The sequence below is a fragment of the Erythrolamprus reginae genome, chromosome 1, assembly GCF_031021105.1.
Source record: "Erythrolamprus reginae isolate rEryReg1 chromosome 1, rEryReg1.hap1, whole genome shotgun sequence".
NCBI lineage: Eukaryota > Metazoa > Chordata > Lepidosauria > Squamata > Dipsadidae > Erythrolamprus > Erythrolamprus reginae.
In genome coordinates, this window is record NC_091950.1 from 301,694,754 (window position 1) to 301,709,699 (window position 14,946).

The 14,946-nt window shown below is 39.8% G+C and overlaps 1 long non-coding RNA gene across 1 annotated transcript; it reads right to left on the reverse strand.

The window, feature by feature from the left end:
• Nucleotides 1–5,122: 5,122 nt before the first annotated feature.
• LOC139160984 (uncharacterized) lies at nt 5,123–12,873 on the reverse strand. Its single transcript, XR_011558053.1, has 3 exons — nt 12,806–12,873; nt 12,460–12,654; nt 5,123–5,202 (listed from the first exon to the last, which is right to left on the reverse strand). It is a non-coding gene; the product is annotated as an uncharacterized lncRNA (long non-coding RNA).
• Nucleotides 12,874–14,946: the final 2,073 nt, after the last annotated feature.

Here is a 14,946-nt window from a genome sequence, read left to right on the forward strand (position 1 = left end):
GAAGGAGAAAATTGACTTCAATTAACTAAGCAGATTGGATAAAAACATTGCTGCAGATTTTTAGAAGTACCTTCATTTTAATGATGAAGCAAACAAGTCTTCTGCTCTGTTAGGATGCCATAAAGGCACCATCTCTAATCTGGATTTCTTCAGGTGAGCTGTGGCTACAAATCACACAGTTCCCAAATGGCGTTTTTGAGAAATGCAGTCCAGGCATATCTGGAAGACTTCAGGGTATGGAATAAAGAACCACTGGAACAGAGGAAGGGAAGCAGACTGGATCCAACATGAACAGCTGCTAGTTTTTATTAAGGAACACAATGATAGCTAGAGGTATAACAAGCAGGAAGAGGATATTATGATCCCGCTGTATAGAGCGCTGGTGAGACCACATTTGGAATACTGTGTTCAGTTCTCAACCTACAAAAAGATATTGACAAAATTGAACGGGTCCAAAGACGGGCTACAAGAATGGTGGAAGGTCTTAAGCATAAAACATATCAGGAAAGACTTAATGAACTCAATCTGTATAGTCTGGAGGACAGAAGGGAAAGGGGGGACATGACTGAAACATTTAAATATGTTAAAGGGTTAAATAAGGTCCAGGAGGGAAGTGTTTTTAATAGGAAAGTGAACACAAGAACTAGGGGACACAATCTGAGGTTAGTTGGGGGAAAGATCAAAAGCAACATGAGAAAATATTATTTTACTGAAAGAGTAGTAGATCCTTGGAACAAACTTCCAGCAGACGTGGTTGGTAAATCCACAGTAACTGAATTTAAACATGCCTGGGATAAACATATATCCATCCTAAGATAAAATACAGAAAATAATATAAGGGCAGACTAGATGGACCATGAGGTCTTTTTCTGCTGTCAGTCTTCTATGTTTCTATGTTTCTATCTTGGTTAATAGGTGAGGTGTTGAAGAGGTGATTAATGTGAATTTAGGGTGGAGGCCAGGGTCAGAGTCCTATTACCACCACTACCGGTGCACTGTTACTTTGCATGCACACATGTGTCCTAGCATGTTTTTGGTTCTGAGCATGCACAGGAAGCAAAATTTCGCAAGGGGACGTGCAAGCGCGAGAGATTTTGGCAATTTGTTTGCTTCTGCTCATGTGCAGAAGCCAAAAATTGCTGAAATCTCTCTTGCGCACACGTCCCCTTGCGAGATTTTGTTTCCTGAGTGTGTGCAGAAGCAAACACATGCTGGGATGCACAATATATGGGATAAACATATATCCATCCTAAGATAAAATACAGAAAATAGTATAAGGGCAGACTAGATGGACCATGGGGTCTTTTTCTGCCGTCAGACTTCTATGTTTCTATGTTTCTATGTAACATACTTGAAGATGCGCACCCAGTGCAGTGATCGCTACCAGTGTGGCATCCTTTACCATACCGGTAGCAAACCGCTACTGGTGGAGGCGACAATTTGAACAAAGCAGGGAAAGAAAGGATGCATAAAACAATCCAAGATATTTGCATTTATTTTATTTTTAGTTATTTATTTATTCTATTTGTCATGTATTGGTAATATACATAGATATAACATTGTTTATATGCATAAGATAAGAGGGAATATTAGGACAGGGATGGTAGGCACACTGGTGCGCTTATGTATGTCCTGACCTTACCTCTTAGTAATCAGGTTAGGTCAACAGAGGACAGTCTAAGGGTAAAAATTTGGGGGTTAGGCGACGAAACCACAGTCAGGTAGTGTGTTTCAGGCATTGACCATTCTGTTGCTAAAGTCGTATTTTCTACAGTCAAGTTTGGAGCGGTTCACTTTCACTTTGTATTTGTTGTGTGCTCGTCTATTGTTGTGGTTGAGTTGAAAAAGTCATTGACATAAAGGATGTAGCAGATAATTTTATGAGCTATACTTAGGTTGTGCTGAAGGCGATGTAGTTCAAAGCTTTCTAAGCCCAAGATTTCAAGTCTGGTTGTGTAAGGTATACTGTTGTGAGTAGAGTAGCTTCTTGCAAAGTATCTCTGGACACTTTCTAATGTATTTATATCATAGAAAAAGGACTTGGACTCCTTTTGGTCTCAGGAACTTTTTTAAAAATAAATAAATCCAAAAATTCCTGTTAAAGACAGAATTCAGAAATGTCTTGAAAGATGCTCAGGACATCCTTTTGCTTTTTTGTGATGTCATTTGTTGCATTTCCTCCCTTCACTCTCTTTTTCCATTTTTTTTAGTCTACCATATCTTTCAACTTGTTTTTCCTTCTTGCCACAAACTACAACAAGCTGTCCTTTATGTTTAGATTCATAAATGCAATGTACATAAGTGCACTGGTGTGCCTTTCGTCCCCTGTCCAATTGTCTTTCCTTTCTTTCACCTATCTTATATATTCTCTTCCTTTCATATATCCTCTCCTCTAAGTTCACTTTCACCCTCATTTATATTACCACATGTCTATTTTTCTTCCTATGTATTTGTGTATTGGACAAATGAATGAATGAATAAATAAATAAATAAAATAAATATGCACTTTCTTTAGACATGTTAGTAAACCAGTGATGATGTAACAGAGTTGGTTTTGGTTGGTACTGGTCTGTGGGTTGCCATCTAGTTTTTGGCTTCTGTGCATGCACAGAAGCTAAGTTTTTGGTACTGCGCATGTGCTCATGTGCATGCGTGGCGCAGCCACACAGTGCGAGAGGAAGTGAACTGGCACGAGGTAAAGTTAGAATCCATCTCTGAACTGTAGGCCATCGAAAAGCAGGATGCTAAATCTGACTCTTGGTAAGATTGAACTTGGTAAGATTGAAACACTTAAACCACAAGCAACTGTATGAGCAATGATACTGACTGATAAGAAGAAAGGAACGAAGCCTTGACTACCTTAAGGCTGGGACTGAGGAGGAAAAAAAGTTCACACTGAAAAGCTAAAGAGTACAGTATGTATCAAAGATTATTTTCTTTTTCATGGAAAATAATAAATAGGCTACAGAAAAGAAAGTAACCGGAGCTTGCTTAATGTGACCTTATTTTGCTGGAATGCTTTAAAAGGGTGTGATTGCTATGTATTATCTCCAGCAGTAATTTTGTTGAAGGCATGTGGCACACTTGTAAAAATCTGATAAATAAAGAGTAGGCACTAGAGCTGGCTATCTGAAGAGGATTTTGCTAAGCTTGAAAGCTGTTATTCAAAGGACTTGTCCCCAAACAACCATGAACTCTTGAACATTTGAGTATATCTACTTAAAATCTCATAGAACTTAGAAAATCAAAATCACAATCTGAAGATTCTGCATTGGCTGACAAGTCCTCAGGATTCTAACTGCAAATAAATGTATGTCTATGAAGCGGTGGGATTCAGCTGGTTCGCACTGATTCAGTAGAACCAGTAGCTAAATTTTCCTGGAGTTCGGTGAACTGGGTGAAGTAAGGGACAGGAAGCCCTGGTTTGCCTGGCAAGTGGTGGTGGGGAGAAGAGAAGGCAAGAGGAACCTTGTCTAGAAAGTTTAGAACTAAGACGCCTTAAACAAGATCTAAGTATTGCCCACAAGATCATATGCTGCAACGTCCTGCCTGTCAGCGACTACTTCAGCTTCAGCTTCAGCTTCAACCACAACAACACAAGAGCACACAACAGATTTAAACTTAATATTAACCGCTCCAAACTTGACTGTAAAAAATATGACTTCAGTAACCGAGTTGTCGAAGCATGGAACTCATTACCGGACTCCATAGTGTCATCCCCAAACCCCCAACACTTTACCCTTAGATTATCTACGGTTGACCTATTCAGATTCCTCAGAGGTCAGTAAGGGGCGAGTACAAGTGCACTAGAGTGCCTTCCGTCCCCTGTCCTATTACTCTCCTATATCTCCTATACCTTTCTTCTATTCCTATATCTCTTCTTCTATTCTTTCATTGATATATTCTATTTCTATATCTTCTTTTCTATTATTTCTTAGATATATTTTACTATGAGTATCTCCTCTATAACATTCATCATGTATTTTACCATGTGTATATTGATATATACTCACTAAAACCCTCATTGTGTATTGGACAAAATAAATAAATAAAATAAAATAAATAAACGTGTGCCCCAATGAAAGGCAGAAGTAGCCAGGATACTTCCCTTCTCTGCCCTCTCTGGTGCTGGAACTGTCAGTCACGTGCCGTCGTCCATTCATATCTCTCCCTCTCCCCCTCCCTCCCTCCCTCTCTGCCTCTCCCTTTCTGTCTCTCTCTTGGCTCACCCAGAGCCACAGTCAACCATGTAGACCAGGAGCTGCCCTGCCAACCTCCATGGATTTGAGACACCACTACACTGAGGAAAGGTGCCAATGTCCTGATCTTGGGTATGAGAGGGATGCTACGGAAAGAGGCAGAGAGGGTGGATGTGTCAAACCAGAGGCCTTTAGGAGACATGCAATGTTTGGGGGTGGAAAAGAGATGTGGGCAGGTGCTGCTTTCACATTTCGTCTTCTTTCCTTTTGTCGGGGCCGGAAGTGCTCACTGCCTTGAGTCGCCCGCCACACTTTATTCAGTGACAGAGATGACATCTTAGGAAGCCATGGTTTAATTATGGCATTCAGAATCCTTTTTCTTTGAACAACTTTCTTGGGGGAAGCGAGGGGAACTGGGCAATGGTGGGTGGCACAAACTGTGCAGCGCGGTGCTGCAATGGAAAAATGGTCAAAGGAGCGACTGGCGTGAGGGAAGGAGGAGGCTACTCTCCCTCTTTCTTCTCCCTGCTTCTCCTCCTCTCCTCCTGCTGCCTGCTGCATTTCCAATTCTCCATTGCAGCACAGTGTCCAGGATCCACTTTGATAGAGGTGGGTGGGTGGGGTAATTTAACGGTTTACCCAGGATCAGGTTGGCTGTCGTGGAAAGTTCATCCCACATTTGTGGCGGAACTGGAGTCTATGTGTAACTGCTTGAGTTTAGGTTCAAAGTGATAGGCCTCAAATATGCAGAAGCTCCTGCATAGCTATTTCCATGTGTTTTTTTAATCAATGACTAAAGGAAATGTAACTGGGATAGTAACTTGGTGCCAAGTAGCAGATCTATTGTTCAGTTACAAGAAAATAATGGAGTTTTATAATGGAAAAAATTGACTGACCTTTACATAAACTTGGGTTATGAGGCAGTCCAGTTATAATGTCAGCAACATGAGAGGTACAAAGAAACAAGAAACTCTTTTGACAAGAAGACTCCTGAATGGATTGCCTTAAAAAAAAAAAAGACAGGATTGAAACAATACAAAAAGAACACAAAGCCACATGTTTTTCTACAGAGCTGAGTAAAACACAATTACAAAACTCACAAGGAGGGGGACATGGGGTGGCAGCAAATGCAGAAATGAAAATAAAATTATTAATAGAAAAAGAAGAAAGCTCTAGATTGGAGTTTTGGAAAACAGAAAGGAAATCCCATATTTCAAAAAAGAATTTTGTGCTAAAAGGAAAAAAGGGATTAGAAAAAAATATCTCCCACGCAGCATAAATTAGATGATGATGATGATGTGAGGCACTCAGTTGATTTAAGCTCTTGGCGATTCTATGGGCCAGGTCAGTCCACATTTTCTGATCTTGCACTATTAATTAATATTGATAAATTAGAACATTTATAAATATTCATGAGTAGTATTATGACCTGGGAGTAATTCTGCTTATTTGTTGGAACCAGGGTTAAAACTCCTCTACTTTTTGACTTTTAATTAATTATCTTTGACTGTCATTGTGGGAAAAGCGCTTTAAAAAACAGGGCAATGTCTAGGTGTGGTCAGATCATCTAAATCTGAACTAAACTATAATTTAATTCAATTGAATAAAGTTAATGGGTGCCATTAATATAATCCAAGAGGAATATGAGGGACTGTGAAAACTTTTCAGTCCCATATAAACTTGGTGACTTCAAATTAGGTAAATTATGGTCACACATATTCCTGTCACAATGGCACATGTTGATAGTTTCTGTTTAAATTAGATAACAGGATTGTGTTTGGTTTAATTCATAATACAAATTTATATTGGAATGAATAGCACCTGCTAATTGGCAGCAAGAAGGAAAGGAAGAAAGGAAAACCATTAAGTTCAATAGAATATAACTAAATTTTTGCACAATTAATAGGGCAAAATTTGTTGGATATTTCTGCACCACACCACAATTCTTCTCAGATAATCATGCCATGTTAATAGTAGTGGGATTCAAATAATTTAACGACTGGTTCTCTGCCGTAATGACTGGGTGGGTGGGAGTAGCATGGCCAGGGAATGTGACCTCCCACACCCCATTTTGGGCCTAGTGGGCTTCCCTGCAGCTCCCTGGGAGCAAAAATGGGACACAGGGAAGCAAAGTGCACCCCTTGTGCCCCATTTGTGGCCTAGTAGGCTTCCCTGCATTTACCTGTGAGCCAAATCAGTGTGCAGGGGACTTCTGGAAGGGCTGAGGAAGGGCTGGGCCACCCAGCAATTTAACAACCAGTTCGACCGAAGTTGTACAAACCGGTTAAATCCCACCACTGCATGTGAATGGCTATTTGTCTTTCATTTAATAAGGCACAGAACTGAATTAGGCAAACATATGAGTAAAGAAGAGCATAATGGGAGAGACAGAGAGGGATGAAATACCTATAATGAAATTTATTCCAGTTCAGTATTTTTCAAACATTCTTTTTCTCAGGGATTGCTCATTTTTTATGTGCCACGAAGTTGGCCTTAACTCTCAGCCACCTAGACCCAGACCCGGAGAAGGTCAGATGCATAACACCACAACATCTCTATATAAGGTGGTCTGGTGGTATGAACTTTGCCACTTTGATCTGCAAATGGGAAGAAGGAATGTTTAATGCTGCTCTGTATTCACAACTGCCTCTAAATAGAAAATGATTAGGGCAACTGAAGCAATGTGTTAATGTTCTGCCTCCAGAGAAGTTTTCCCAACAAAAGAGGCATCACACGTTTAGATAGAAATGGCATGTTATATTCTGCTATATTTATTTATTTATGTATTGATTTAGAAAATTGATGTCGTCTCCTATCTTACATAAATAACCCTGAGTTGATGAACAGTCCCTACAAAAACCATAACCAATTAAAATAATTCTATGCAAGAAAAAAAATAACCAAGTCACTACATAACCATTCCATGAAAATACCCATGTATTGTGGGGGTCTCTAACATCCTGACCCTAAATGCCTAGTGGGAAAGCCAGGTTTTAACAACCTCCTGGAGAGTCAAATGGGTCAGGACCATCCAAATATCAGAGGAGAGCCCTTTCTTAGAGCATGAGCTATATTAGAGAAGGTACCTTAAAGGACAATGGTACCATCCAGTAGAAGGGAGGTGGAGAATGCTGTTATGTCAGATCGGGTGGAATTGACAGGAACCCTGCGAGATAGCTAGCAACCTGGCCTTGTAACATGACCTGTTTTAAAACTGCTAACCAACCCTTTGATTTGCATTACAAACAGGGGTGGGCAGCAGGCAGGACGGAGTGGAATGCAGTTCCACCAGCGGAAATGAAGCTGTGTGCCCAGCTCCAGCTGACTATACTCCCCTCCCATCCTCTTCTTCCTCCTCGAAAAGCAGCAGGGAGACCAGCACTGACAGGAATTGCAGGTGGTCCATTTCCTCCCCCCTCTTTTCTCAACAGCTGATCGGCACCCATTCACCTAGCTACCCAGCCTGAGGCAGGGAGTGACCCAGGAAGGAGAATGTGGGAAACGGGAAGCAAATTGTCATCCCAGAGAGCGACACTGGTGAAGACTTAACAGTTCACTTGAACGATGATGATCGTTCAAGCCACTCCCACCTGGTCACATGTCTGGCAAGCCACTCCTACCCAGTCACATGACCATCAAGCCAAACCCACAAAATAAGCCACACCCACAGTGTGGCTGTAAAAATTTTGGCTGCCCATTACAGATTAGAAGCATACTGGAATAAAAGCTAGTCCCTATTCCAATCAGGTACTGTATTTCTAGGAATTCATCTAGGACTTCTTAAAAGAGATTTAGTGGAAGTATAAAGGTCTTTCAAATTGTTTCTTCTAGTTTATCTGGGAATATCATATACAATTCTTATTAGATATTTTCCCTGCTTCTAAATCCTCTTTAGGTTGTATGTCTTTATCTGAAAATATTTTGGAAACTGCAGTGGGTATACAGCAGACCCCTTTTGAATTATTTTATCAGAATATTGTCTTAAACTAGGCATTATGTCAATAGTTCATCAACTTCAGACTCCCATATTATTTTCAGGTTCGATTCAAGATGCTGAATTGGATTTGGAAACCATAGTACTTGAAGGATCTCCTATCAACCATTACTTCATAAAATGTGCTGCATGTTAACATGTAGTTGGGGTTCGTGAAAGAGGGGTCTTTTAATTATCTTTCTGTTGCTTATGTTATGTTACAGCAAAGCCTTGCTTTAAGCTGAATATCTTTTCAGCAAAAGGCAAACACAACTCTGACATTCTTACATATATATTTTTTTAAAAACCTGTTATTTTAACTTTGCAGAATATATCTTGTATATTTTGCATCTGTTTTTACTCTGAAATATTTAATTATTGCCTCCCAAATGGGAATGTTGCTTAGCTTTTGTCTCTGTCTTGTGATATTAAGGTTATTAATTATGTTATACCATTGTGTTTTTGTGGGAGTTTTTGTGGTTTTAAATTGTTTTGTGGATATTCCTTCAAAGAATGATAGCTCTTGGGTGTCTGCCACATGGAGTAAATAAACAGATTATATTTGGAAAATAGCACAGCAGGAAGAAGCTGAGTCAATTTTTTCCCATCCTGCTGTTAATAATTTTTATTTGCAAGATTCTTGTTTCAAAACATTGAAGCATACTGCACGGAATATCTAGGCATATTCTGACAGAAAGCATTTAGTCAATTCTATCATCCTTTTCTGCCTTGTGTATAAATTAGTCATACTTTAATCAAATTATTATGATTGGTCACAGAGTTAACCAGAAAATTTGCTGGATCTGACATTTTTGTCCAACTATTGAGTTCTTACCAAGTACTTGGGTCAGAAGTAGGTTCTGGATTGTTTTACAGCCGGTTTGCTCAGGGATGCACCACAGGGGCGCTTCACATGCGGGCACACACATGCAGATGTGCAGTAACAAAAAAAACCTCTGCACATGCCCAGAAGCAAAAAAAAAAGAGATGGCCCTGCCTATGGCACCACCATGAGAAGTGGCTCAGGGGCGTGGAAGGCCTGGGTCGCTGCCAGTTGCAGGCTGCAAAGTTACTACCAGGCTGTAAAGTTACTACCAGTTGTATAGAAGCAGTCTGATCCAGAGGGATCAGACTTGGGTTAGGCAGAAGTTGTTTAATAATATTAAAAGGACTATCACTGAATATGAGATGTTCCAAGCAAGGGAAGATTCTAAATTTTTTACTACCGGTTCTGTGGGTTACGTTATGGGTGTAGCTTGATGGTCATGTGACAGTGGGTGTTGCTTCAAGATTATGTGACTGGGTGGGTATGTCTTGGTGGTCATATGACTAGGTCGGTGTGACTGGTTGGTCATGTGATTGGGTGGGTTTAGCTGGTTAGTCATGTGACTGGGCGGGTGTGGCCAACTTGACATCACTCATGCCAAGGGTTAGGATTAGGATGCCTGGCCTCTCCTTGCCTCAAAGGTATCAATGAGATTCAATTTCCTTGTCTATTTATTTACTACTATTGAACATCTAAAATAAACTATTTAATTCTATGTTCTTTCTTCTCTCTCTCCTTCCCTGCCTCCCTTTCTTCCTTCCATCCTTGTTCTTTTTTGCTTTCTCTTTTTTTCTTTATTTCTTTCCCTCCCTCCCTCCCACCCTCCCTCCCTCCCTTCTTTTTCTTTCTTTCTCTTTCTTTGTCTCTCTCCCTTCCTTTCTCCTCCTCTTTCTTTTTTCTTTCTTTCTTTCTTTCTTTCTTTCCTTTTGTCTTTCTCTCTTGTCTTTCTTAATACCCTATATGAGCCCTTGACCCCACCCACCACAAATGGATGGTTTCAGATTTTAAAACACTTTTTAAAAAATATGATAACCTGGTCAGTATCTTTATTTTGACAAGTTTATCCTTACCAGGAAAATTTATACATTTATGAGCTTCAAGTTAATCCTATTTTTAAAAAAATAGTTTTAACTTGTCATTTAAGTGTGTTCTGTATTATTTAGTCATCCATATGCTTTTGTTTTGCTTGTATTTAATGTTTTACCTTTCTAATAAGTTTCTTTTTTTAGATTTAAACATTTGCTTTTTAAAAAACTTTGTGTATTTTATATTTTTAAAATTGTTTATATCCTACCATTCTTATACTAGGCTAGGACTGTAATAAAATTTGGATTTACTGATCTGCGAGTTGCATGTTCATGAAGGTTAATTATGCAGTTATATATAAATTACCCAAACTCAGTCTTTTAACTATAGAGCTTTTCTTTTTTAAAAAGGAAAAGAACATTAAAATAGTTACTGAATGAAGGGCAGTGCTTTCAAACAGGCCTGAAAGAGAAAGGTGGGGGGGAGAGAACAAAAAGTATTACCCACAATTTGAATCATAATACTTGCAACAGCCTGAATCATAAGACTTTGCTTTGCAGATCAAAAGCTTCACTTATATTTAAATACTGAACATAGTCTGCTCTTTATATCTTATAACAGTGATGGCGAACCTATGGCACACATGCCACAAGTAACCTGCGGAGCCATATCTGAGGGCACGTGAGGTGTTTCCCTATGTAAACTCAAGGATTCATGCACACACCACCCAGCTGATTTTCAGTTGTTTTCGCTCTCCCCAGGCTTCAGGAAAACCTCCTGAAGCTTGGAGAGGGCAAAAATACCCCAGTTCAATGGGCCAACTGGAAGTTTATTTCTGAACTTCCTGTTGGGCCATTTTTCGCTCTCCCTAGGTTTCAGAAGGGTTTCCTGAACCCTGGGGACAGCGAAAAACAACTCAACGGGCCTAGCGGAAGTCTGGAGGCTTCAGTGAGCCCTGAGCATAGGGGGCAGTACAGAAGTTGTGCGTGTTAAGTCTTCAACTTACAACCCCACCAGAAATGCAAAGTCCTTGACTTACAATCGGCCAGAAAGGCTGTTGCTGAAGCCTGATTGGCGAAGCACAAGAAGCCTTTTGAGCAGAAAGTTAAAGCACTGACATTGGTTGGCTGTCTGACAACCACACGATAAAAGCAGCTTTCAAAAGTCTGTTCGCTGTTCTATTTAAGCTGGAATGGTGCTGCAAATGCCAGAATAAAAGTTCCCTGTTTAAAAGGACTACTAAGTTCTGTGAATCTGCAAAAACTCACTTATCTATCAGTGCACATGTGTGGGGGGGAAGGCATTGCATTATGGATGTGGGCAAACACGCTCATGCTATCGCTCCACATGTGCCCCTATGGCACCCGAGCCAAAAGAGATTTGGCATCACTATCTTAGAAGATGTTTCACTTCTCATCCAAGCTTCCTCAGTTCTGAAGAAGCTTCTTGGATGAGAAATGAAAGGTCTTCAAAAATCAAAACAAAACCAGAAAGTCCATATGCTTCTTGAAAAAAACACTTTCGGGACAACCATGACCTGGATGACTGAGAATCTCCATAGATATGCTACTTTTTATACATATATTTTATTTTATCCTGAAACGATCATACATTTTTAGTTAATTATCTTACTTTACCATTTATTGTTGGCATATTATGAAACACTATTAACACATTTTTTAGACTCTACAGAATTATAGTGTGCAGTTATTTGGCCTGATTCCTTCATCTCAAGCCTCCCAAAATTAAAAACCTTCAGTAAGAGCATTTTGCAGGTAGCACTGCTAAATATGAAACACCATAAAAACCCACCACTTTACTCTTAAAATCGCCCAGGGAAACAATCCATGTTGCTACAAAACAAAAACAAAAACCCCAATCCACATCACATTTGTTTTAGGGGAGAAGGTTCAATTCATCGCCCATACCAAGGTGTGCCCATGTATCTCCGTCATTCCGCGAGCTGCATTGGTTACCGATTGGTCTCCAAATGCAATTCAAAGTGTTGGTTGTCACCTACAAAGCCTTACATGGCTTAGGATCAGAGGTGGGCTGCTGCCCAGACCAGGGGAAACGCAGTGGGGTAGCAAAAATGGAGCTCCACCCCAGAGCACCCAATTTGCACTGAAAGATGTTGAAAGAAAATGCAGGGCGTCCTACATAAACCACACCCACAGTGTGGTAGTAAAAATTTTGGTAGCCCTTCACTGCTTAGGACTGAGTTACTTACGGGACTGTCTCCCATCTCGTGTATCCCAGGAGACTAGTCAGGGCCCACAGAGTTGGCCTTCTCCAGGTCCCATCAGCCAAGCAATGCCTCTCCAGAGAAGGGAAAGGGCCTTCTCTGTAGCAGCTCTGACCCTTTGGAACCAACTTCTCCCGGGATTTGCACTGCCCCCACTCTCCTGGCCTTCTATAAAGCTTTAAAAACTCACCTTTGCTGGCAGGCCTGGGGCCGTTGAGCATGAACACTCTGCTCAGGTCAATACCATGACTGAGATTGGATGAATGTGGTTGTATGGTTTTTTAACACTGGGGTTTTTAGATTAGTTTTATAATTGGACCTTATAATGTTTTTTGTATTGTTTTTACATGTTGTAAGATGCTCTGAGTCTTCAGAGAAGATCGACCTAGAAATCAATAAAACAAATGAACAACGTATACATACATATATATACATATATACCGTATATACTGGAGTATAAGTTGAGATTTTCTGCACAAAAAATGTGCCGAAAAATCCAACCTCGACTTATACTAGAGTCACTGACTTTCACTGACCTGAAAACTGCCCTGCAGCATTTTCCAAAGCTCCACAGTTCCCATGTGAAAGGCAGGAAGGAAAGAAACCTCATGGCTGGCAACACAAGGGGTTTTTTTTCTTTCTGCTCTTGGCAATACCCCTCAGCTGCCTGATTAGCAGCAGGCTGAACCAATCACAGATCCTCCTCTATACAGAAAGGAGGCACTGAGAGAGCTATCTGATTGGCAGCAGGCTGTAACAATCACAGCTCCTCCTCTACAGGAAGCACTGGGGGAAGGGGCGGGAGGGTGTAAGAGACTTTCAGAAGGAAGGAACCATGGCTTTCTCTTCTGATGTAGCCAACAACAATATTTTACAAGTAAATAAAATGTACAAGTAAAATGTAAGTTACCCATTTAAATTTGATTAACAGGATAGGTTATTTTGTAAGAAATTGTTGCTTCAAGTGGGGATAATTCTGTGTAATTAAACTTTTTCTTCCAACTATACTTATACCCAAGAGGATTGTTAATGCTGACTTGTTTAAAACAATACAAAGGTTAGGATAATATTACTAATAGTATGAATTTTGCCATTAATCATTTGTTCTACATAATTAATATGAATAGATTTACCTTTTTTAAGAGTATGGTTTCTCCTTATGCAAGATAAATATCATGTAGAAGAAAGATTTTACAATTAATGATTGAGTAACCCCCAATTGTTATTTACTGATCTATTGAGATAGTAATGATTTTAACTTATGAAAGATGTTTTAAATGGAAAATCTGAATATTTATTACATGGAAGTTTGATTTAAGCAATCGTTTTGAAAGAATATATGAAATACCAATTATTAAGAAAATTATAATGATATTGTAATGAAGATTAAGATAACAGGTTTTAATATTAAGATAACATTCCTAAAGATATTTTAAGAGGGTATTGGAATTTAGAAAAAGAAAGATTTTGGAAGGGGAGGAAGAAAGATGCAAGAAATAAAAAACATTTTGGAAGGAAAAAAGTTACATAATAATAATAACAACAGAGTTGGAAGGGACCTTGGAGGTCTTCTAGTCCAACCCCTTGCCTAGGCAGGAAACCCTACACTACTTCAGACAAATGGGTATCCAACATCTTCTTAGAAACTTCTAGTGTTGGAGCATTCACAACTTCTGGTGCCAGGCTGTTCCACATATTCATTGTTCCAACTGTCAGGAATTTTCTCCTTAGTTCTAAGTTGCTTCTCTCCTTGTTTAGTTTCCACCCATTGCTTCTTGTTCTGCCCTCAGGTGCTTTGGAGAATAGGTTGACTCTCTTTGTGGCAAATCCTGAGATATTGGAAGAATGCTATCATGTCTCCCCTGGTCCTTTTCCCCCCATTAAACTAGATATACCCAGTTCTTGCAACCATTCTTCATATGTTTTTTTTATTCTTCTACAAAAATAATTTTAAGAAGCTACAATAGAAGAATATTCCATTTTTATAAGTTACCAGTAGCCACTGTATTTTCCACCCTGGGCTTATATTCGAGTCAATAAGTTTTCCCAGTTTTTGTGGCAAAAGTAGGTGTCTCGGCTTATACTCGGGCCGACTTATACTCAAGTATATACGGTACATACATACATACATACATACATACATACATACATACATACATACACACGTGAAATACTCCAGGCTGACATACACCTCTTATTTTGGTTGGACTGCTACCTATTTGGGACAAAGGTTGCTTTTTACAGCATGGTGAGGAACAACCCACAGTGTCCATTGCTTGGCGGCTGCTGTTGCTTCTGCCCTTACCCTGCAGAAGTCCAGCAAGGCCTCGCTGAAATGCCATATCTGCTCAGGGATGCTTTCTCCTTCCCCTCCCCAGGACTGCGCTAAGCGGTGGCTCATTCTTGCCCCACCGCCCTGTACCGCACCAGTGTCATGCAAAGCAATTTAAAGTCAGCCTGCCTCTCTCTCTCCCCACTGCTTTTCTTTTACCTTTCTTTAATGCTCATGTTCTACCCCAGCTACGGACCAGAGAAAATGCAACACATCTACCTAGTTTGTCCAAACCTATATTTATTTAATTGATTGATCACTAATAAACTGCCTTAGTAGTATTCACACACAAACAAATCTTAATTCAGTCTCTTTTTTTGAAAAAAACTCCCAGCTGTTAATAAT